Source organism: Zootoca vivipara, chromosome 16, assembly GCF_963506605.1.
Source record: "Zootoca vivipara chromosome 16, rZooViv1.1, whole genome shotgun sequence".
Taxonomy (NCBI): Eukaryota; Metazoa; Chordata; class Lepidosauria; order Squamata; family Lacertidae; genus Zootoca; species Zootoca vivipara.
Genome location: NC_083291.1, coordinates 7,182,737 through 7,190,422, shown reverse-complemented (window position 1 = coordinate 7,190,422; position 7,686 = coordinate 7,182,737). Strand labels below are relative to the sequence as shown.

The 7,686-nt window shown below is 47.3% G+C and overlaps 1 protein-coding gene across 1 annotated transcript in view; it reads left to right on the top strand.

The window, feature by feature from the left end:
* Window positions 1-7,547: 7,547 nt before the first annotated feature.
* The window catches only part of ACO1 (aconitase 1), a 58,025-nt gene continuing 57,886 nt past the window's right edge, over window positions 7,548-7,686 (top strand). The window contains exon 1 of the mRNA XM_035140441.2: window positions 7,548-7,666. The gene's annotated coding sequence lies outside the window, so the exon portion shown is untranslated. The remainder of the gene's footprint in view (window positions 7,667-7,686) is intronic.

The following is a 7,686-nucleotide window of genomic DNA, read 5'->3' as shown; positions in this document are numbered from 1 at the left end:
AACTGGATTTCCACAGTTTCCTAAAATGTATGACTTTTACAACCTGTGTCAAAACAAACAGTTTTCACAGTTGGGTACCTTTCTTGCTGTCACCGCCACACATTAACAAGGTTCATTTATAATTGCCCAGAAGGTGCTGTTTCTCCTTCTGTGTTTAAATTGTAACATTTACAATTTACTCAACTTTTGATGAGTTAAGTATTTTGGAGACTGCCTCCTTAAGGGAAATACAGCTGCTTAGAAGTGCCTGAAAAAGCACATCGTACTCTGGGGACGAGGCGGGCTAAGATAATGGAATATTTCTGTAATTTCCCCCTTGGTGTTTTTTGCAGCTGAACCCAGACTGCACTTCTGGAAATGTCATTTCGCCGCAATAGCGAACAGCCCCAATCTAATGGAGAGTTAAATAACTTGTTTAGTCGTGTCTGACTCTTCATGACCCCATGGACCAAAGCACATCAGGCACTCCTGTCTTCCACTGCCTCCCGCAGTTTGGTCAAACTCATGTTGGTAGCTTCGCACTGTCCAACCATCTCGTCCTCTGTTGTCTCCTTCTCCTTGTGCCCTCAATCTTTCCCAATCATGATCCCATAGACCAGAGCACACCAGGCACTCCTGTCTTCCACTGCCTTCCGCAGTTTGGTTAGACTTATGTTCATGGCTTTGAGAATATTGTCTAACCATCTCATCCTCTGTTGTCCCCTTCTCCTAGTGCCCTCCATCTTTCCCAACATCAGGGTCTTTTCCAGGGAGTCTTCTCTTCTTATGAGGTGGCCAAAGTATTGGAGCCTCAGCTTCACGATCTGTCCTTCCAGGGAGCACTCAGGGCTGATTTCCTTCACAATGGATAGGTTTGATCTTCTTGCAGTCCATGGGACTCTCAAGAGTCTCCTCCAGCACCATAATTCAAAAGCATCAATTATTTGGCGATCAGCCTTCTTTATGGTCCAGCTCTCACTTCCATACATCACTACTGGGGAAACCATAGCTTTAACTATACGGACCTTTGTCAGCAAGTTAAAGTATGACTAATTCTGTCAGGGGCAAACAGTGTCGCTTGGCTGCCTGGGGCGGCACCCCCTGGGGGCAGGACGTCGCTCCGCAGTGCGCATGCATCATGACACATGCATCCAGGTTGGCGCTGCTGCTCTGCTCGGCCGGCGCACTTTGAAGCAGATGTGTGCTACAGAGCAATTCGCCACCGCTGCCGCCTGGAGCAGGTCCGTAGCGCTCTCTGCTTCTTCCTGCTCGGGCGGAAGAGGTGAGGGGCAGGCCAGGGGCCAGAGCGCTGCCCCCGCCAGACTGCAGCTAGGGGCGGCCCGCCCCCTACCAGGGCCGTCTCGAGCAGGTCGGGCGCCCTGGCGCTGAGGGGCGGAGATCGCTCCGGCGCCCCCGCCCTCGCAGGGCGCAGCATGGTTTCCGCATGGCTTTGCCGCGCAGCGCCCCACCTACCAGCCCGGCGCCCTGGCGCACCACGCCACCGGGAGTCTACCTAGAGCCGGCCCTGCCCCCTACGCCCCTCCCTTGCTACACGATGAAATGTGCTGAAGTGGATCTAGAGATGAGATAAGAGGCTCTTTTATATCTTTACATGTTTCATATCCATGCAGTTTCACCAACAATCAAAAGGAGATACAGACCTATAATCCCCTGTAGCTGTTTAATTATCTGTGTGAAACCACAGAATGGGATCAATTGAAGTACATTGTCTGATGACACAGAGCTCTACTTCTCCTCTATATCCGCAGTTATGGCAGTTATGGGGTGTGCTAGATTGATGCCTTGTCTCAGTCATGGGTTGGATGAAAACCAATGCACTTTGGCTTAATCCAGACAAGACTGGGGTACTGCTTGTGGGTGATTCTGTAGACTGCATAATGGATGGGTTGTGGCCTGCTTTGGATGGGGTTACACTTTCTCTGAAGGAGCAAGTTTGTAGCTTGGAAATCATCACTGTCACTTGAGGCTCAAGTGGCCTTGGTGACATGGAGGGCCTCCCATCAGCTTTGATGGGTAGACCAGCTGGATGGCCTAAATTCTAGGCTGGATAAATGCAATGAATTATACATGAGGCTGCCTTTGTAGATGAAGCATCTCCACCCCCATCGTTCTGCCCAGACACTGAGGTCCAGCTCTGAGGGCCTTCTGGCCGTTCCCTCATGGTGAGAAGTGAGGTTACAGGGAACCAGGCAGAGGGCCTTCTCGGTGGTGGCACCCTCCCTGTGGAATACCCTCCCATCAGGTGTCAAGGAAATAAACAACTACTGGTACCTGACTTTTAGAAGACACCTGAAGGCAACTCTGTTTAGGGAAGTTTTTAAGGTTTGATGTTTTATTGTGTTTTTAATATTCTGTTTGGAGCCACCCAGATGGGTGGGGTATAAATAAATAATTTATTATTATTATTATTATTATTATTATTATTATTATTATTTGGACACTACATCTAGTGCAGAATCATAGAATCATAGAATCGTAGAGTTGGAAGAGACCACAAGGGCCATCCAGTCCAACCCCCTGCCAAGCAGGAAACACCATCAAAGCATTCTTGACATATGGCTGTCAAGCCTCTGCTTAAAGACCTCCAAAGAAGGAGACTCCCCAACACTCCTTGGTAGCAAATTCCACTGCCGAACAGCTCTTACTGTCAGGAAGTTCTTCCTAATGTTTAGGTGGAATCTTCTTTCTTGAAGTTTGAATCCATTGCTCCGTGTCCGCTTCTCTGGAGCAGCAGAAAACAACCTTTCTCCCTCCTCTATATGACATCCTTTTATATATTTGAACATGGCTATCATATCACCCCTTAACCTTCTCTTCTCCAGGCTAAACATACCCAGCTCCCTAAGCCGTTCCTCATAAGAACTCGGCAGCCAGATTGTTGACTAGGAAAGGATGGACCAAATGTATAACACCAATTCTGGCACAATTGCACTAGTGGCCAATTGGTTTCCAGGCTCAGTTCAAAGTGATCTAAACAAATTTATGTGGCACAGGACCCCAATATCTCCAGGGCCACTTCTTTCCACACAAACCAACCCAGACTCTGTGTTCATTATGCCAGGCCCTTCTCCATGTGTGGTCTCCACAGGAGGTCCAGAGGGTGGAAAGATGAGAATAGGCCTTTTCACTGGTGACTCCTCCCAGGGAGGTTCACCTGGCACCATTTTAATCTAATTTTAGGCACTAAGCTCAACCTCTCCACTTTTGGCCTTTAATTGGAAGGGTTTCAAAATATTTAAATATTAGAGGATAAGGGAAAAAGTTGCTTGCCTGGCTTTAAAAAGACAAGATACTTGGCCACTGGTAGTTAGTCAGGTGGCAGTATTTGAATAAATAAAATATTTACTTGATGATTTAATGGTTTTCCAGATTAATCACTGAAGCTTTTATATTTGTAGGATTTTTTAAAAAACAACAACAACAACAATCAAACAGAAAGCAAAACTATCAATTTACAGCTAAGACTGTGTAAATCAGGCATCCCCAAACTGCGGCCCTCCAGATGTTTTGGCCTACAACTCCCATGATCCCTACCTAACAGGACCAGTGGTCAGGGATGATGGGAATTGTAGTCCAAAAACATCTGGAGGGCCGAATTTTGGGGGTGCCTGGTGTAAATGTTTGCCCTTGACTTGCATGGTGAAAAAGCTCAGTAGTAGAGGACACTATCCGGGGCAGCACAACCTGTGTCTGACTATAATTTTGCTTTTACGGAATTGTTTCCAGTCTCTTCAATTCCCTTTTATTTGTGGCTAGTGACATCTCGTGGCAGGTTAGCCTAACTGCTCTGAGAAGATAGATCTGAATTATTGGTTAGAGCATGGTGCTGATAATGCCAAGGCTGCAGGTTGAATCCCCATTTGGGACAACGGCACATTCCTGCATTATTTATAGATTTATGTCGTAGTTCCATCAGTGGTATTGTGTGGGTGAGGCGAGGGAGAGCTGTGGCCCCGGACCCAGCTTCTCATGGGGCGGATTTCGCTCCCCATGCTGCCCTGACAGCTGTTGGTCTCACTGTCCTCAGCTTGCTGCCTTGGTTTCTGTCCTCCTCGCTCCAAGGGTGTCCTTTTCCTCCTCAGCCAGGTGGACAGACCTGTGTGAGAAGTGGCTGTGTAGAGCCTGGGGCCATGACTTCTTTTTCGGTGCTCAATTTGCCAGATCTCCAAGCCCCTTAAAGCCCACTGTAACCCTCTCCTCCTTTTGGTTGTTGGAGCTTTTGGGGTGGTATATCAAATGCTAGAGTTAAGCACTTGCATTTATTCTAAAATGGTGTACAGTGTCTGAAAAACTAAAGCTATTAATTTGTTGTTGTTGTTGTTGTTGTTGTTGGTGGTGGTGGTGGTGTTTAGTCGTTTAGTCATGTCCAACTCTTTGTGACCCCATGGACCAGAGCACGCCAGGCACTCCTGTCTTCCACTGCCTCCTGCAGTTTGGCCAGACTCATGTTGGTGGCTTCGAGAACACTGTCCAACCATCGTGTCCTCTGTCGTCCTCTTCTCCTTGTGCCATCAATCTTTCCCAACATCAGGGTCTTTTCCAGGGAGTCTTCTCTTCTCATGAGGTGGCCAAAATATTGGAGCCTCAGCTTTAGGATCTGTCCTACTTGTGAGCACTCGGGGCTGATGTTCTTCAGAATGGATAGGTTCCATGGGACTCTCAAGAGTCTCCTCCAGCACCATAATTCAAAAGCAGGCACCCCCAAACTGCGGCTCTCCAGATGTTTTGGCCTACAATTCCCATGATCCCTAGCTAACAGGACCAGTGGTCAGGGAAGATGGGAATTGAAGTCCAAAACATCTGGAGGGCCGAAATTTGGGGGTGCCTGTTCAAAAGCATCAATTCTTCAGCAATCAGCCTTCTTTATGGTCCAGCTTTCACTTCCATACACCACTAAAAGCTATTAATTACAATTATGCAAATGTAAAAAGCACCCACAAAACATTCAACTCTCAGTTATCCCAATATTATTAGCTCTTAAATTAAAAAAATATCACAAGTATTTCACCAGTTTTGTCAGTCTGCATGCATTAGCTCAGATGTCAATTAAATATACGTGAATACCTTCCTACTGCACATCTTATGTGTAGCCCTTCTTCAAAAATGATTGAAAAGTTGTTGAAAAGCTCAATATCTTCTTAATGTAGGATGGAACACTGGGGCAGACAAGTCACAACAGTTCCTAGAGTGTCCACTAAGAGGAACTCACCTGGAGGGATACCTGAATAAGTTCAGTTCCTGTTCCTCCAGATATGCAGATGAGATGGTTTAGCTGGCAGACAAAAGCCCCTAGCCAGCAGCCATTCTCTCTCTTAGCCCTTTCTCCTTCAATGGGAACACATCTCCAGAGAATCTTCAGTTAGGATGGTTCTCCCTCTTGGCCTGCTGCCAAGAGAGAGACCAGATGGAGCCTCACTTTACTAAGTAGTCTCCAGATGTATATATTTGTAACTTTTCTACGTAAGCCTGCCTTTCTGAGATTATGCTGTTAACTCAGGATGTCATGTGAGTAAACTCTATCTTATTTTAATACTATTGTGTCGTGTATTTCTTTTATGAGGGACTAAGGGGATTTGCCAGGAAGTATAATATTGAAGTATAATATTGTTGCAGAGGTTCTAACAAACCTAACGCTCACGCTTTGCTGCGCACAAAAGGGGAATGTCACTCTGCTGATATTGGAAGCTTGCTAACACAAGCTTGGATAGGATCTATCTAATAATATATCCTAATCCACATCCCTAACATTCCCACACTTAACACTCCCCCCAAACAAAAATCCTGGTTACGCCCATGCCACACTTTTAAAATCCTTTCACTGTTAATTTAGACCTTAGATTCTATTTCAATGGCTTATAACGTGCTCAAATAACATACTGTATATGTTTTTATTCTTTCTCTTAACTGAAGCAAAATGAAAAGGCGGGGGACGGAGGATGGGACGATCCCTAAACTGACAGACAGTGCCTGGCCCATGGTCATGCAATGAGCTTCATAACACCAAGCGATTTGAACCCAGGTCTTAGTCAAAAAATTGTGACAGTCAGCTCTTGAGGATTATGTCCTCTCTGCAATCATGGAAATGTCTGGAAACTGGAAATCCCAAATTAGACGAAAGCACTTTCAAGCGTGCACCCTTTATAATTAAATGTGCTCTGTGCCCCCACCCAGGCTGCAGATAGATAGCTGCATATGACACAGACTTTTTTCTTTTTACAGGCATGTTTTGTGTACCTGCAGCCACTCTGTTTCTCAGCATGTCTAATACTTTTACCTGCCAAATATCAGATGCACTGAATGGTCTAAAAAGCAGCTCCGCTAGAGTTAACTGATCCCGTAAGAAAAATTCGCAGCGGTTAAGGAGCATTCATCCTGATTTGCCTTCAGGGAGGAGGTGACATCTCAGTATTTTATCCCACACTTTCCAGTGCATTTTCCTGGCATGTTCCCTATTGCAGAAAGCCTGATTTTGGGGGGAAGTGGGCTTATTGTGCAAGCAAGTGCATAGCCAGGATTCTCGTTAGGCAGAACCTCAGATTTGTATCGATTTTGATTGGGGTTTTTTTGGGGAGGGGCAGCCCACCCCACCCTCTTAGCTACACCCATGTGTGCAAGACATCCCAGTCAACTATAATCGCACAACCTAAATTTCCCTTCAGCCCCCCCCCCACGGAAGTAAAATATTTGAGGGGGCTTGGCCATTCCAAAGTTGATGGGCATCGCCAATAAAATACTGTACGTGCACCTCACCATGTTATCGATTATGCAGAACGGGGCTTACCAGCTGCCTCAATATTTCATTCAAGTGGGCCCCCCTTGGACTAGATGACCGGGGGGGGGGGGCATGAGCGTAGCCAGGATTTTTGTTAGGGCAGGGGAAGATTCTCAGATTGCTATGTATTGCCATTGATCTTTATTGATTTATTGATTTTATTGATCGATAAAATCAATATTTCATTCAAGTGGGCCCCCCTGGACTAGATGACCCTGGGGGGGGCATGAGCATAGCCAGGATTTTTGTTAGGATGGGGGGCAGAACCTCAGATTGCTATGTATTGCCATTGATCTTTATTGATTTTATTGATCAATAAAATCAATATTTCATTCAAGTGGGCCGTGGGCCCCCCTGGACTAGATTACCGGGGTTGGGGTTGGTCGTAGGCAGGATTTTTGTTCGGGCGGGGGCAGAACCTCAGATTGCTATGTACAGTATTGCCATTGATCTTTATTGATTTTCTTGATCAATAAAACCAACATTTCATTCAATGGACTAGATGGCCCGGGGGGGGGAATTGCTATGTATTGATCTTTATGGATTCATGGATTTTATTTATTTATTCCCCCGCTACACCCAGGCTTGGTCTCTGCTCCCCCCGCGCTCTCCCCTTCCCCCGCTTCTCCGACTCCACCCTGCGGCCCTCGCAGCAGCCCAGGAGAGGGCGCGGGAGAAGCCGAGCCGCGGAGGCGGAGGGAAGGGACGCGCCCGCCTCCTGCTGCGACCCGAGGGGGTGGGCCGTGGGAACGGCCAGCTGGGCGGTGGGCGGAGCGAGACTGGCGCGGCCCCCGCTGCTGCTGCTGCTGCTGCTACTGCTTCCCAGGCGCCGGTCTCGGGGCGCCTCACCTGCGCGCGCCCTTCGCCGCCGCCGCGATCCTCCCTCCCGCGCAGGTAAGCATCGTGTCCGCGGA